This window comes from Neofelis nebulosa, chromosome 12, assembly GCF_028018385.1.
Source record: "Neofelis nebulosa isolate mNeoNeb1 chromosome 12, mNeoNeb1.pri, whole genome shotgun sequence".
NCBI lineage: Eukaryota > Metazoa > Chordata > Mammalia > Carnivora > Felidae > Neofelis > Neofelis nebulosa.
The window spans coordinates 25,833,696-25,849,975 of NC_080793.1; the positions used below are offsets into that span (position 1 = coordinate 25,833,696).

The following is a 16,280-nucleotide window of genomic DNA, read 5'->3' on the forward strand; positions in this document are numbered from 1 at the left end:
GCCACTTCCCTTCTCCTCCTCTTCCTCCTCCTTCTCCTCCTCCTCCTCCTCCTCCTCCTCCTCCTCCTCCTCCTCCCTCTACTTTTCTGTCTCTCTCCTGTGTGTTCAATCATAACCTTTATTTCCCTTCTTTTCTAAACTTTCTAAATCTTGACATTTTAGCTGAGGACTTCCTTTTAGATATGGAAATTGATTTCAAGGAAAAACTAAGAAAAATCCTTGACACTATAAAACACTGGAACAGGGGAAATGAACGCTCAAGTGATCACGTGGTGAGCCATGCAACGTGACATCATTTCCGTTCAGCCATATCTATCGCCTCTGCCAGGCATTGTGCCAGATGCTTCAGAAGATCAAGGTGGGACGGAAGGATACAAAATGGATGCACTGATAATAGCCAGCGCTTAACAAGCATTCTCTTCATGTCACTTTCTGTGCTAAGCTTTTTCTATTTATTCACTCATTTAATCCTTTCAAAACTTTATGAGGAGGGCTCTGTTGGCCCTCTATTACAGAAGGGGAACCTGAGGCTTAGAAGTTAAATACCTTGACAGGAATGACCAGCTAGTTAGTGGGGAGGCTGTCTGATCCCAGAGCACTAAGCTGTGTGCAGAGCCCTTCATTCACATTGTCTTACTCTGTTGTCACAACTAACTTGCAAAGTAGGCTGTGTCATCCCTGTTTCAGAGATGATGAAACCGAGTCAGAAAGGTTAAGTAGCTTATTTAATATCCCACAGCTAACCAGTGACATGAAAATTTGAACACAAGCTTGTTTATCTCCAGAGTGTATGTTCTTTCCACCAACTCATGTGGCCACAGTCTCCAAAATTAAGGATCCCTTCATTTACTAAGAATATTAAGACATATAAACAGCTATGGAGCGTCTTCAGGAAGACAAGGTGTGGAGGAAGAGAGGCCATCTCTGGTTGAAGGTAAAGAAAGGCCTCCTGGGGAGGGAAGCACTGGGAGGGGCTGAGAGGGATTAAAAACCATGGCCCAACAACTGCTCCACATCTCCAAGCAGCAATGATGGCCTTAGTCTGGCTTGCTGTGTGGGGGTCTTAGTTCTCAATCTCTCTCTCTCTCTCTCTCTCTCTCTCTCTCTCTCTCTCTCTCTCTCTCTCTCTCTCTCTCTCTCTCTCTCTTTTGGTTCAGAAATCTTCTGGCAGAAATCTTTGGCAGGATATCCAAATAGAAAAAGTAGAAGGAATTATTATGGAATGGTTATAGTTTTCCAAGAATATTACACAATGTTTTGCATACTATCAAAAAACCCACCTTTGATTAGTAATAATGACTACTTCGAGCTCTGGTGGCATCTTTCACCCAAACGCCTACCTCACAATCAAGGCAGCCTCATCATCAATAAGGAGACTGCCTCCCTGTCCTGATTACTATCTTAAAGTGGGGAAATGTTTCCAGGGCAGCCAAGATGGGATCTGTAAGTGGGTCACTAAGCCTCATAGAGAGGAGTCCCAGGATCCTCCCTCCCTCTCTGAGCTTGCTTTCTTGGCCCCCAGAAATGGCACATTTGTGTTGAGTGCCCGCTTTGGGTCAGGGACTGTGCTGAGGCTGGGAGATGTGATGGCCTCCGTGGAAATGAGGCAGAGGTGCTGCTATACCAGAAATGCCTCCAAATCTCTGCTCATGGTGAGGTCCTCCTGCCTGTTGCATAATGCAAATCTTACATAACTCGCCTTTGAGCAACCTAGAATCTTGCTTCAAATCAAAGGTTTCACAACTGCATAGTTGATTTCCAGCATCCCATATTGCACTTAGTGTAATTATCAGAGACTAGAGAAGAAACCAGGTCAACTCCAAGAATTTGAGAAAACAATAATCAGTTCTTACGAACTCACTAAATGGGCCAAGTCCTGGGATTTGAAGCCAGGTCTGTTGGTGGAGTGGAGAGAGGGTGAGAATCAGGGCTGTCTTCACAGAGGGACTCTTGAATTAGGTTTTAAAGGCTTAACAGAAATGGATAGGCAGACACAGGTGAAATAGTCCCTCCACACAAAGTGAAAACATGTGCAAAAGTATGGGAGTATGAAACCGATGAGTTCATAAAACTATGGTAGTTTGGCATAACAAACTGGTGAGATCTACTATATCCTTTTAGTACAGGAGGATTCCTGCAAGCTCACTGAAAACTCTGGAACATCTGAGATACTCTCCAAGAGTATGTTGGCATGAGAATTCCATAGCCTCTTGAAGGAAAATGCAAAGCTGACCTTCCTGACTGGCTCACGTCTCCAGGACTATCAGGATTAAAATGCTAGTTTGCAGAGATCACGAATGTTCTTCAAGTGGGTCCTCACTCGAGCCTGGGATTCATCTTGGAATATAAGACCCAAGAGAAATTGGCCTCCGATTGGAATGCACTGGTTGACTACTGGTGAGGGGTACCAGTTTCTGAGAATGATATACACTTGTGTTTCTTAAATGCTTTCCCCTCAATCCTTGAAATGGAGAGGGAGCGAGTCAACTGAGAAGGAGAGCAAGTGGGAGCCACAGTGGATGTGAAGCACTACCAACAGAGCTCATGGGCTCTTTGGAAAAGCCATTCCCAAGCTTTCTCCCTGCGCCATGGTCTGTGCTGCTGTTACTCAGAAGAAAGTCGCAGTCCTTGGATCTGCTCCTAATTAGGTCAAGGCTTTATTTACAAACCCTTCCAGTGATGGGATGTCATTCTAATGCCTGTGAAATGTGTTGACGTCACTGCTGTAGTATCTCAGTCCAGAACACCAGCCCCAAAGGCACCACATGGCAGAGGCTGTCGTAGCTGGTGTTTTCTCATTAATAATAATGAAAGTACTCCATAGTAACCAACACGTGGGTATCACTTTGCCCTGAAACAAGCCATTTTCATATATAAGATTTCCTTTATCACCTATTACATAAGCCTCAGGTAAGCATCTCTAACGATAACTCTAGTTTACAAATGGGGAAATTTAGCTTCGAAGAGATGATACAGATTTCATGATGTCGTACAGATAGTGAAGGACAATGCAAAGATTTGGGGGCCAGCTCTTTATGGCTCCAAAGCCCATTGCCTTTTCAACGTGTGCTATCGAAGCCTTTTGAGGCTCCATAAACTAATACACTTAAGTCCTAGTGCTCCTAAATGTCCTGTAGTTAGGCTGTCCTTTTACTCAAATGCAACCACTCAGTTTGGGGTGGGAGAAAAGTACGGCAACCTTGTGTACTCAATGACCAGGCACCAAGCCACATGCACGCTGAATATGTCTGGATACTCACAGCAACCTCCCTCGAAAGTTGTCTATCTCGGGAAGGGGCGATTGCGTTTTTCTTGTTCACCACTATATCCCCAGCACAGTGCCTGACACTTGGAAGACATTCAGTTGAACTGAGATACTCATCTTTATCCCCATTTCTTAAAGAAGGAGCCCAAGACTCTGAGGAGCTAGCCAGCACACTTGAGATTATAGGGCCTGTGAGTAGCAGAGCAGGAGCTCAGACATAGGCTGCTGGTGGCCACAGATCCCAGTCTGTCCTCTGCCTGGAGCTGAAGCTGCCCGGCAGCCTTTCCAGCTACCAACTCTTTCTCTGAACTAAAGAGAGTTAACGAAATTGCCCTTGCATTTATTTGCCCAACTTGGATGCCCAAAGGGGGTGTGTATGTCAGCATGCACACGTGCTTGTACATGCTTGGGTGTTCGGGGAGGATTTATAGAGTATATGGCAGTCCTTTCTACTTCGTTTGCTTTTAGTCAGGAGACTCTAAATTTCTGAGAATCCATTGCTAGGAGCATTTCTAGGAGACTGCTCATTTTGCCAAGTTTCTAGATAAAACATTCTGCACGTTCTTTCATTCTTACCTTAGATTTAATTCAGACTATCTCTCTTATGTTTCTTTTCCTTTTTCTACAAACTAGACCATCCTTGAATGCCAAGCAAAGTTAATCTTAGTGCACGAAAGACCCAGCTCACTAGGATTGCCATGTGAAAAACACAGATTTTACCACAGTGATGGGTCTTTCATCCTTGGGGGTAAGAACTGGGGTGGGGGGGTTGCCTCCTTCATCTCAGAGGCCGCAGACATCTATGATTAACTATACAAAAGTGCCAGTTTGATGATAAAAGCTGTACTTAACATTGATTCCTCTGCTATAGCAGGAGTCTGGGGGGTGCAGCATTTTTTTTTTAATGGAAGCTTTTGTTAACATCAGATATCTAATTAACTTAGGTTTTAAAACGACTGAGGTGCTGTGTCCTCAAGAGAGATGGTTATCAGAATAGTTTCATCTCACACAATTACGCTACACCTACTCTAGAAGGAAGAATTAAAATGTTTCTTTCCTAAAGAAAGCCAATGTATCAAATAACAAGGAAGCATTCTGTGGTGGGATCCCTGTCCATGCAGTTGAGGCTAGATCAACTTACTAACAAGCATAATCATCATATCCAGAGTTCGCCTCAGGAAATGCCTTCCAGAATTAAAAAAAAAAAAAACAAAAACAAAAAAACACAGCGTCTGTGCCCACAAGGATGATTTGGCTCCCCCGACGATGAAAGGCTCCAGCTGCTCTGCACTTATAATCAAACTGACTCCCCCCTCAGTCTCCCCCTGCTCATCCATCACACGGTAATAACAGACTTGCTGTGGCTGCCGATCTCCAAAATGGTGTTTAGGGCATCAAATGCTTCCACTACCACCTCCTTGCATGATGACTCCCAAGTGTGTGTCTTCAACCCAGGTCTTACTCTCCCATTCCCCTAGACTCCGAATCGAGCTCCTCAGCTGCTGTTGGACATGCAGACTTGCTACCAATACTCTCCAGGACAATGTCTCCAAAACCAAGCTCACCCTCTTCCCCTCTTCGCCTCCCAGCACAAACGTGCTCCTTCGCTCAGATTCCCCGCCTTACCAGCCCCACTATCCTGACAGTCGCTCACGACCCTTATTGTAAGGGTTAACATTATTATTTTTTGGTAGACTTTATGTTTGAGAACAGTTTTGGATTTACGGAAAAATTGGGAAGATAGTGCAGAGAGTGCCTATATACCCCATAGTTAGTTTCCTTGTGAGCATCTTATATTAGTGTGGTTCGTTTGTTACATGTCATAAACCAGTATTGGTGCATTGTTAACTAAAGTCTGTACCTTATTCAGATTTTACCTCAAATATCCATTTTTAGGCCATTTGGGTGGCTCAGTTGGTTAAGCATCTGACTCTTGATTTCAGCTCAGGTCATGATTTTGTGAGATTGATCCCTGCATCAGGCTCTGCACTTACAATGTGGAGTCTGCTTGGGATTCTCTCTCTCCCTCTTTCTCTACCCCTTTCCCACTCTCTCTCTCTCTCTCTCCCTCTCTCCCTCCCTCTCTCTCTCTCTCTCTCTCTCTCTCTCTTGCCCTCTCCCTTTCAAGTAAATAAATGTTAAAAAATAAAAATAAAGTAAAATAAAATAAAATAAAATATCCATTTTCTGTCCAGGACCCCATCCAGGACACCACATTACATTTTGTAATCATGTCTCCTTACTTTCCTCTCGGCTGTGAATCCCTCAGGCTTTCTTTGTTTTTAATTAGCTTAATAGGTTAGACTACTGGTGGTCAGGTATATTCTATAATATCCTACTGAAATTTGCTGATGTTTTCTCATACTAAAATGGGGTTATAGGTTATTAGGATAAACACTACAGAAGTTAAGTACTGACATTATTTGTAAAGCATTGTTTGGACATTGGACAGGGTTGGTCACTGCCTTCGTTTAATAGAGGAAAGGTTAATACTAATTCTGATATTGCAGTTATTAAACCGAATCATAGTTGTTGTTTTTTTTCCTCTTCACTTCTAGTCTGTAAACTCTTTGAGGATAGAGACTGAGCCTGATTCATCTCTTTATCTTCAGAATCTAGCACTGGGCATGAGCCCAAGTCTATGACTGAGACTTGAAAAATGGGCTTGAGAAATGTTTGAAGCTTTGGTTCATTGCCTCATCTGTAGAGTGGGATAATAGAATATATTTCTAAGGATTTTTTATGATGAAATTAAAATATTAAGATCCTCGGCACGGGGCCTTGCACACAGAACAAGTACTCAAATATGTTACCTGTTACCACTTCTATCACCATCATTAGGATCTATGTGTTATGCAAGATACACTGGAGACCCAAAGACTTCACTATGTTCTGCTCCATATCCAAAGTAGTAAATTTAGTGATTCAATGGGAACGGAAGGGCCAAGCTCAGCTTTACGCTTTATAGAATTCTCTTCTGTAAAATTCATGCTGCATTTGGTGCACTCTGATAGGACTACCTTGACAAGACTCCTTAACAATGGTCCAGATGCAAAAGAAACATAAGGCATCTACTATCAAGGCCTTATGAATTGACTGCCACTAATAATACAGGGCAGCATTTGATGAGAAGCCAACCAGAGGCAGTGTGGATGTGGGAAGTTCTGAGAAGGGGCTGTGTCTGTGTGGGCTCTATTGTTACAAAGACCTGATAAGTGGGCATTGAAGGATGGGCCACATTTTGATAGGCAGAGAAAAAGGCTATAAAGTCATAAGCAGGGATCTGGAAAGAGTGAGTACACAAAAATTCAGTGCCTGAGAGGACCCCTACCTGCCTGGCCCCAGGATTTAGGCCGACAAGAGTAGGAGGTGACATTGGACAGGACATTAGAGCAAGATAACAGGATGGGGGTGGCTTGAAAGCTGGCCTGTAGAGTAAAGGAGAGACACTTATATTTTTGAGCAAGAAATAAATGGGTAAAGATGGAATTTTCAGGAGGTAGCTATGCCTGCAGTGGGCATGACTAGCTGGAGAAGGAAAGACTAGTGGTGAAAGATTAAGTTCATTCATTCATTTATTGATCCATTGGTCACATATGTACTTGGCAGATACTTACCGAGCTCCTTTCAGACTCTGGGCATATGCAGGCATATAAGTCTTAGTCCCTGCCCTAAGGGTCTTATAGACTAGAGAGAAGGGAAGATTAAAGAAGTCTCTGCTCTTCACCAGACTAGATCACAGCAAAGCCAGAGAGAAAAGATGGGAATAATATGTGGGAGATAGATAGATCAATGGATAAATTAGATAACATATCTCTTATAAAAGCAAATGAAACAAGTTATGGTTCAAGAAGTAGGAGGAGAATCTAAGAGGACAGAGGTTTAAGAAGGGGGTAATCAGTGATGTCAAACACTACTGGTACAAGATACAGAACTTGCCCAGGGACAATGATACCTAACAGCAACAATGACAATAAACAACAATGACGACAACAACAATAATACCACTTTTAAACAATTGCTGTGTTCCAGAACCTGAAACCATTCTTTTTTTTAATGTTTACTTATTTATATTTGGAGAGAGAGAGAGAGCGAGAGCGAGCACAGAGCCCAATGCAGGGCTCGAACTCACGAACCATGAGATCACAACCTGGACCGAGATCAAGAGTGGGACACTCAACCAACTGAGCCAGCTAGGCTCCTCAGAACCTGAAACTATTCGAAGGCACTTCATATATGTTTCCTCATTTTTCTTTGTGCCTAATGCAGCATAAGGTACGCAGTACTTCTCAATAAATGACTCATATTCTAGGCCAAACTTGAGCACTCTTAGGAATCTGGATGTTTGAATAATATGGCTGGTGCTGGAATGTCAGAAATGGGGTTTATAGGTTGATAGAGTAGTAGTTTCTTTCCTTTGGTCACACTGTCTGGGTTAAATCATTGGTTTCCTCCTAAATGGTAAAATCTGGTCTGATAACATACCTTCCCTTTGTCCTGTATGAGAATGCATTTCTTACTATGTGGGGTTGGGTGGAGCCCAGAATGTTCTTCAACCTAAACTCTCTGGCAAATAGGACCACTGAGTAATAGCCTGGACCTTTGGGAGATCAGTTATTCTTTTCCTAAAGCATTGATGTTCCAAAGCACATTCTAAAAAAAGAGAGCGTGTGTTCTGAGCATAGACTCGATTCAGACAAGGAATCTGGGGAGGTGGGCAGATGGAAATGGACTGTACTTTCAAGAAAAGTGGTTGATGGCCTTGTTGTCTCCATGGCATCTCAGAACTGCTTGATATTCATCCAGAAACTGATCATATTTTAGAACAACAGGAGATTTCTGCTGAGTAACTGTTTGTCTGGGGAACCAAGTCTCTCTCAGAATGCAAGGGGTGACATCATATAAAAAAATTATTATCATTGGTGTGCCTTCCATTTAGGCTAGGACTCACTAACTGTCAACTGCATCAAGTGGCTTTCCACATATATATGAGTTACCCGTCCAACAATCTCTTTATAAAGAACTTTCAGAGATACAGTGGAGTGTATTATAAAGTTACAGAATACAAATAAGAAAAACAAACACGTTTTTAAAACTCAACATGTTTAAAGGGGGAAGAGGAATTCGGGTGCTAAAATAAACCTTAGCAAGCATCTCCTTTAAGCCAGCAAGCCTACATCCTGCTCATAAGGCCTGCCCTAATAAAAGACAGGCCTATAATGCCCTCTGCATCATGGACTTAGTTCTAAACTCTTCTTGCCCTGATGTTCACTCCACTTCTAGGAGGGCATAGAGCATGACATAGGTATTTTTTAGGGTGGAAGATTTCACCTACGATCACTCATGTAGGGAATCCAGGATTCAAACCTTGTTCTTCCATCTGCTTCCAATTTCTTCCTGTCCATCCAGTGGCCTTCCAAAGGCTGACATTGACCCCATGATCAATTAAAAGTTACAGGCAAAATCAGGTTCCTTCAGAAAGCATGAACCAGTCTGGAAGAAAGAAGTGGGACAGCGATTGTAAGAATAAAGGGTTAGGTGACAGGAATCAACATTAGTGGGTAGCTTAGTTATGATAAAGAAAAAAAAAAACTAGTCACTGCAGTTACCTGCCTTGTCCTTTCCAAGACCCTTTTGCTCTTTACCCTGTGTTTCCTGTAAGTACATCCTCTTGTACATGGTATTTTGAAATCATATGTCTACCAAGTACATGATTTAAGTTTTGCTTTTCAAATATGTATGAGGACTTGTGTTATATAGGAAAGCTGGTCAGAGGCCATGCCTGTGGTGGCAGTAAAGCAAGCCCGGTGGGTTGTTCTGTCCCAGCTATTAAAACATTTAACTTCACAATTCGTAAAATATTTCAATACTGGAGGGAGGGAGATGTGAGGATGGGCTGCTGCACAGGGGAGAGAATGGAATCCTATGTGGTCAGGAAGAAGCCAGACAGCCCCCACAATGCTGCCCTCAGGGCATAAGGGGGGCTCCAGTGTTTGGCCACCTGCTCCCAGGAAGAATGCATCACAGGTGAGATATGTGCCTTGTTCAACCTGGACCTGGCCTCATTTACTTTTACTTCTGTGTCTCCATGAAAACTTCCAGTGAATGGTAGAGATGGAATGGGAATGGAGTCCCATCAGCAGCAGGTCCTCATGGACGGGAATCCCAAATCCTTTTAACTTGCTTGGTAGTACTGTGGAATTTCCATAACTAGACACACACACACACACACACACACACACACACACACACACATTTTCCTGAACTTTACCCCTCTGTCTAAAATCCATTGTTCCTAAAATCATAGCAGATTTGTCAACATTTGACTTGGGATGGATGGGAAGAAAAATAAAGCAGGGTACAGTAATTCAATTTGACAAAACTCAATGTTTATTCAACTTAGCTCAAATGTTTGTTTAGCACCCTACTAGACCATGGTGTGGGGAACCAGACAGGGTTTCTGCCCCAAAGAATCCCAACCAAATCGGTACACTCCAGGCTCATGTTTCTTTCAGGGCAGTACTCACGTGACCAGGCTTAGTTTCACCTTGCGAGTTTATGAAAATTCAATTCTTTGGCCACCTGCTGGCTTACAAAATTATGATGTCTAGTGTGGTAGGACCCAGGAATCTGTGTTCTTAAAAATCCATCACAGGTGACTCTGACACATTGTAACTTTGAGATTATCTGCCTTACTTTGGCTCCTAACCAACTATGGTGTTTTATTTCTGGACCTCAAACACAACTTGGTGGCCCACCTGGTGATGGGGGCCACCACACCACATTTGCAGCACACATTTCTTGAGCCTCTAACATGCAGGAAATTGCAACTGACTTCACCTGGGACTCCGGAACAAAAATATCTTGGCCCAACCAAAAGCTCTTCTTGGCCCATATGTCACAAGAACAAACCATAGAGAAAAAGATACAACCATAACTTGAGGAGTAGAATGGAATTCAGTGCCCAGACTTTAAGTTCAAATGTACACATTAGACTGGCTCCCTTCCACCACCTGGTCCCCAGCACTAACCTTTGAAGTGGGTACTTTGACCATCTGTGTTTCACAAAATGAGGGTGTCAGCTCAACAATTCTGAGTGGCCTGTCCATGCTACAGAAATTTTAATCCAGCTCCCCTAACTCCAAGTCCAAGGTTATTAGAAGCTTCCACTTTGGGAAGAACATTTCTATAAGGTCCATATCCAAGGGTGTAATGCTTCAACAGGAAATGGGGCAGATGTAGGTCAACCACAGCCACTGGGAACAGGCTGAGATATGCTGTTATAAGTCATTGACCTAAGCCTTGGATCATAGGTTGGGTCATAGGCCTGCCTTTGCTACTTACTAACTAGGTGACCTCTGATATGTTACCACCATCCATGCAGTTGCCCAAACTCAAAGCCCATGGCTTGTCCTCAACACCTCCCTCTCACTCTTCGTGTAATCCATCCTTACAGATTTTGCCTTCTGAATATCTTCAAGTTTGCACACTCTTCATCCCCACTGATATCACCTTAGAAGTCACAGCATGTCAGTCCCTTACTTAAAACCCTTCAACAGCTCCAATTTATCTTGGGATAAAATGGAATCTCTTGCTACGGCATCCAGGGTCCAGCATACCTCCATAGACTCATCCTGAGCCACTTGTTGCTTTGCTGTCTGGGCTCCGGTCACACTGGTGTTTCTATCTTTCAAATACTCCATGTTTCTTTCTGCTCTGAAGCCTTGAGAGACTTTGGTCCTCCCCAGGGAATACTTCTCACATCCTAATTCACCCACTGAACTCAACTCATGCTTCAGATCTTAGCTCATTATCTTTGCCCTTGAGGGCCTTCCTCATTCCTCCTGCCCCCTCTTCCCTACCACTAACTCAGTTCCTCCTGTTACACACTCTCCTAGTTCACTGCACTTACCATAGTTTGCAATTATGCAGCCTGTGGTGACTTCCTACCTCATCTATAGAGTGTGAACTCACTCTTAGTACCTGATTACAGAAATGGGACATTGTAAAAACAGTAACAGTGGAGCCGGTGCTGGTGCAGCTTATACCAGTAGCTAATGTCATTGTGTGAAGGATGTGCCAGTCTTGCTCTTAAGTGCTTTCTTGAACCGGTTCTCTTAAACCTGAACAACCTGGGATGAATTAATGTACCTAATTTCTCTGAGCATCATTTTCCTTATAGACAAAATGGAGAAAGTAACATGTGAGAAAATCACAACCAAATTTGAAGTACTTTGTATTTTCTTTAACGATTCACAAATGGAAGGATTTAATATTTTATTTTATTGTTATTTACTTAAATTCGAGGCTTCAGGAGTAGAACCCAGTGATTCATCTCTGACGTATGACGTCCAGTGCTCATCCTGAGAAGCGCCCTCCTTAATGCCCATCACCCATTTAACTCCTCCAGCAACCCTCAGTTTGTTCTCTGTATTTAAGAGTCTCTTAGGGTTTGCCTCCCTCTCTGTTTTTATCTTATTTTTCCTTCTCTTCACCTGTGTTCCATCTGTTGAGTTGCTCAAATTCCACATATGAGTGATATCATATGATATCTGTCTTTCTCTGATGACTTATTTCACTTAGCATAATACCCTCTAGTTACATCCACATTGTTGCAAATGGCAAGACTTCATTCTTTTTCATCACTGAGTAGTATTCCATTATATGTATATACCACATCTTTATCCACTCATCAGTCAATGGACATTTGGTCTCTTTCCGTAATTTGGCTGTTGATAGTGCTGCTATAAACATTGGGATGCATATGCCCCTTTGAATAAACATTTTTGTATCCTTTGGATAAATTCCTAGTGGTGCAATTGCTGGGTCATAGCGTAGTTCTATTTTTTTTAATTTTTCCATGGGTTTTAAAAATTATAAGCATGTGTATATAAAGCCACTTTTACTTTATTTTTTAATTTTTTTAAATTTTTTAAGTTTATTTATTTATTTAGAGAGAGAGGGAGAAAGAGAGGGAGGGGCAGGGAGAAGGAGAGACAGAATCCCAAGCAGGCTCCATGCTGCCAGTACAGAGCCCGATGCTGGGCTTGAAACCGTAAATCCCGAGACCATGACCTAAGCCAAGGTCAAGAGTCAGATGCGTAACTGATTGAACCACCCCAGGTGCCCCGCCCTTTACTTTATTCTAAATCATAATTTCTCCACTTAAAAAAAAATTATCACCACCAATCCCCAACAAAGAGAAAACATAAATTAAGATGTAAATTTTCCCTAATGAGAAAAATTCTTAAGATTTCTTTGGGTAGAGTAGAGCTTTGGGGGGCCACAAACCATGGGAATACCTAAGTTCTTTTTTTTTTTTTTCTTTCACATCCAAGATGCAATTTTTATCCTTTTGGCAGTAATATCCTCCATTCAAGAACAAATGTCCTAAAAGAAATGAAAGAGGAAAGGAGAAAGGGAAGAAGAAAGGGAAGGAAGGATGGAGGGAGGGAAGGAAGAGTAAATTGGAGGAGCTGTAGAGATGCCTTAATGGAAGATGATGGCGGGAGAAGCCGATGAAGCCAAGCCACCAGTTGTCAGCATTGTGATGGGGCCACCTCTGCTCCTCATATTCCTCTCTGTTCCTCTCTGTATGAATGTCTGTTCCCTTCTCATTTCTTCCACTTCTCCCTCCTCAACTGCCATCCTGAAACATGCCAGATGAGGCTCAATGGTGTGTGATCCAAGTGTGAGCCTCCAGGCCCAGGTGCCGTCCTCAAGGACGTACAACTTGCTGATGACAGAATTCCACCCAGAGAAGAGTTCAGAAAGGCATAACCCCTTTGGGAGAATCTGGAGAGGCTGCAGAAAGTAAAGTAGCCTTTGGATTTGGGCTGGAAAGAGGGACAGGGCTTTGACAGGCAGTGATAGGAAGGGTGAGGCTGAGGGGAAGAAAATAAAGGCATCAAGAGTAGAGGAATATCTGGTGTGATGGTGTCTGCTATGACGGGAAGGAGTGGCAAGTAAGACTAGAACTCTTGGAGATTCTTGAATGACAGGATTAAAGATTTACTAGGAGTCATGGACTGGTCATTCACTGGTGGAGTGATCTGTACTGGCAGCTGAATGGAGAGTGAAGCAGGAGCAGGTAGAAGGAACCCAAGGAGCAAAGTTTTCTCATAGACCAGGACCACGTTTCCCAACCACACTTTTGACCGTTGGAGCTCAATGTTGGGGGGGAGGGGCAGTCCTGTGCATTGTAAGACGTTTAGTGGCATCTCTGACCTCTACCTACTAGATGCCAACTGGGACAACCAAAAATGTCTCCAGACATTGCCAGTGTTCCTTGGGGGACAAAATTGCCCGTTTGAGAACAACTGAGCTAAACAAGGACTAAAGAGGGACTGACCCAGGGTGGCCACAAAGGAAAAGGAGGACAGCCACCAGACAGCTGATGTTTTAAACTTTACAAATGTGAGGATAAGGCAAATGTGTTTCAAGTATGAATGGTTGGGAAAACGGCAGTAAAATTCATGGAGAATGAGCATAGAGAGAGGGGGAGAGAAAATCCTAAGTAGGCTCTGCCCTGTCAGCACAGAGCTTGACATGGGGCTTGAACTCACAAGCCATGAGATCATGACCTGAGCTGAAATCAAGAGTCAGGTGTTTAACCGAACGAGCCAACCAGGCTCCCCAAGGAATTTCATTTTTTAAATGCTTTGCTTGCTATTTCTGGACACGTGTAGAGATAGAGATGTCCTATAAGTTAATAGATGTACAGAAAAACTCTCATGGAGCAAAGAATAGGTGGATCGGTGGCATCTGTCGAAAGAGAATGGAAGCTAGAGACAGAATCATGGTGATGAACAGAATCACGACAAGAAAATCTAGAGATGAGAGCTGAGTTTAGAACCCTACGTAGTGGTTCTTGCAATGAAGAGTGACAAGGTATAAGCAAAGCATATTTTCCATGGTGTAGCCCGGTTGGTAAAGAAGAATAAACTGAGCTCCTTGGGAATCCAGATGCTCGGCTCAAAGCTATCTCAAAAAGCAGTTTTCATTGCAATTGCAAGTTTCATCTTTAAAATTCTTTTGAAATATGTAGCTTAGCACGTATTATGGGTTGGTTTGCTTTGCCATGAAAATATTTTAAAGTATTTACTTTCTCCCCACAATGCTTAAGCAGTATAGTCTAGTAGATTCAATTTTACTGGCCAACAGTTTTGCCCGCCCCCTCATCCAGGGCACTCATACCCTTGTTTGAGATACAGGAGTAGAGAAAATAATACAGAATTGGGAATTTGACAAATACAAATGCAGTTTATTATCCTGCCACTCATTAGCTGTGTGACCTTAAGCAGGTATCTTGAGCTCTCTGAACTTTGGTTTCTCAACACTAAAATTGGGCCACTACTGCCAACCTCCATTGTGAAGGTCAAATGAGATAAAATATATAAAGGGAATAACAGATGTTTAATAGGCAGCTTGCTTATTGTTTGGATGAGGGAGAAAGAAGGTGGGATGTATAGAAGCAGAGAAGGGATGGCTGAGATACTAAGAAAAGGTAGGTTAATATCCTAACAGCTTGAGGAAGACACCATTCCCAGAGTTAAATCGTTTTGTAGCATTATCAACTGGCTCAGAAAGGTAAAGGCACCTGAAAAGAATCTTTGGAATTGGCATCTCAGCTTCTTTTCTGTGGAACAAGAGAGCAGTGATAGGGACCTGCTGGATGGTGCAGTGCAATTAACTGGCAAGTGGAAGGTGACTAGGAGGAAAAAACCTAGAACATTCTTCCCACCAATTTGATGAGGAAGGAAAATGCCGTGGTATGGGAGTTAGCGAGACTGGACAAGGTCATGAAGATGAACTTACAAGGGACTACCTGAGCTTTGAAAAATCCATCAGAAAAAGAGCTAATAGGCAGCACAACCTGAATGGAACATCCACACGTAGGACAGTACATCAGTTGTGGGCTTGCATCTTGCATTTTTTTAGGCAAACATTAGAAAATCATTCATTGCAGATTTCTTGCACTGTTACACATACACACATATGCACCATGGCTCTATGGTTATTACAAGTATAAGCAAATGCCATGTTTAAAGAAAATCAGACAGAACAGTTTATTATGAGTCTCTAAGACAAAATAAAAATTATGTACCAAATCTCCAAGTTAGTACATAATGGAATTTTTTTTTCCTTAAAATATCTCCTACAGCTTGTGTTTCAAACTTTTTAAACGTTTTTAAAAGTTCTGCCCTAAACAATTCCAACCGTAGTTTAATCTATTGTAACAGTTCCTCGGCACAATGAGTCCTCCAGCATCGTAGCTCACACCCTTCCCTAATGTGGTAAGATCAGTGGAAGCCCCAGGCTGGTAAAAGATACCTAAGTCTGAAAACATCTGCAGCTCTCTGCAGGCATGTGTTATGGAGGCTGAATCACAAAATATACCGAGTCACAAAAACAACAAATTGATGACAGTGAGATTTTGTTAAAATCACCGTATCGATAGCAACTAGATTTTTAGGCATTGGGATTAGGTATTGACATAAAGCTAATAAATATCCCGTCTTCTTATATAAAGAAGTATAATTTCTTTAAAACTAACAGGGTATCCTGGGAGCAAATCACCATCAGCCACTCCTCTAAACTCCTGGATGTTGTTCTGAGACATCTCACCGTGACAGCACCTGCGACACAGGTAAGCTTCGTGGAAATGCTCAGGTGAAGAGGGGCGAGGGGAAGTTGACGGAAGGACAATTTTCACTGATGGCAGGACAAGCGATGAGGAAATAGCTTGGTCACAGCTGGGTCCAATCAAGTCTTTACCACAGAGAACAACTCTCACACTGGGAAGGTCAGTGGAATTCTTTATATTTAGGGGTTCTTTCTTATAAAAAAATTCATCGTGGCCAGTTTAATATTGTAAACTTGAGAGGCAGAAATAGCTCCATAAAAACAAAATTAAAACCAAAAACCCTTCTTTCTACTAATTTTGAGTACTATGGGAAAAATCTCTAGCTACTGTTCTTGCTGAGGGGCGTAGGGTGGTCTGCAGAGGTCTGTG

General features: G+C 42.6%; 1 long non-coding RNA gene across 1 annotated transcript in view; it reads left to right on the top strand.

Moving 5' to 3' along the window:
• LOC131491529 (uncharacterized) overlaps positions 1 to 16,280 on the top strand; it is a 568,938-nt gene that overhangs the window by 458,869 nt on the left and 93,789 nt on the right. Inside the window, exon 7 of the long non-coding RNA XR_009251502.1 lies at positions 15,824 to 15,914. This is a non-coding gene — a long non-coding RNA (uncharacterized LOC131491529). The remainder of the gene's footprint in view (positions 1 to 15,823; positions 15,915 to 16,280) is intronic.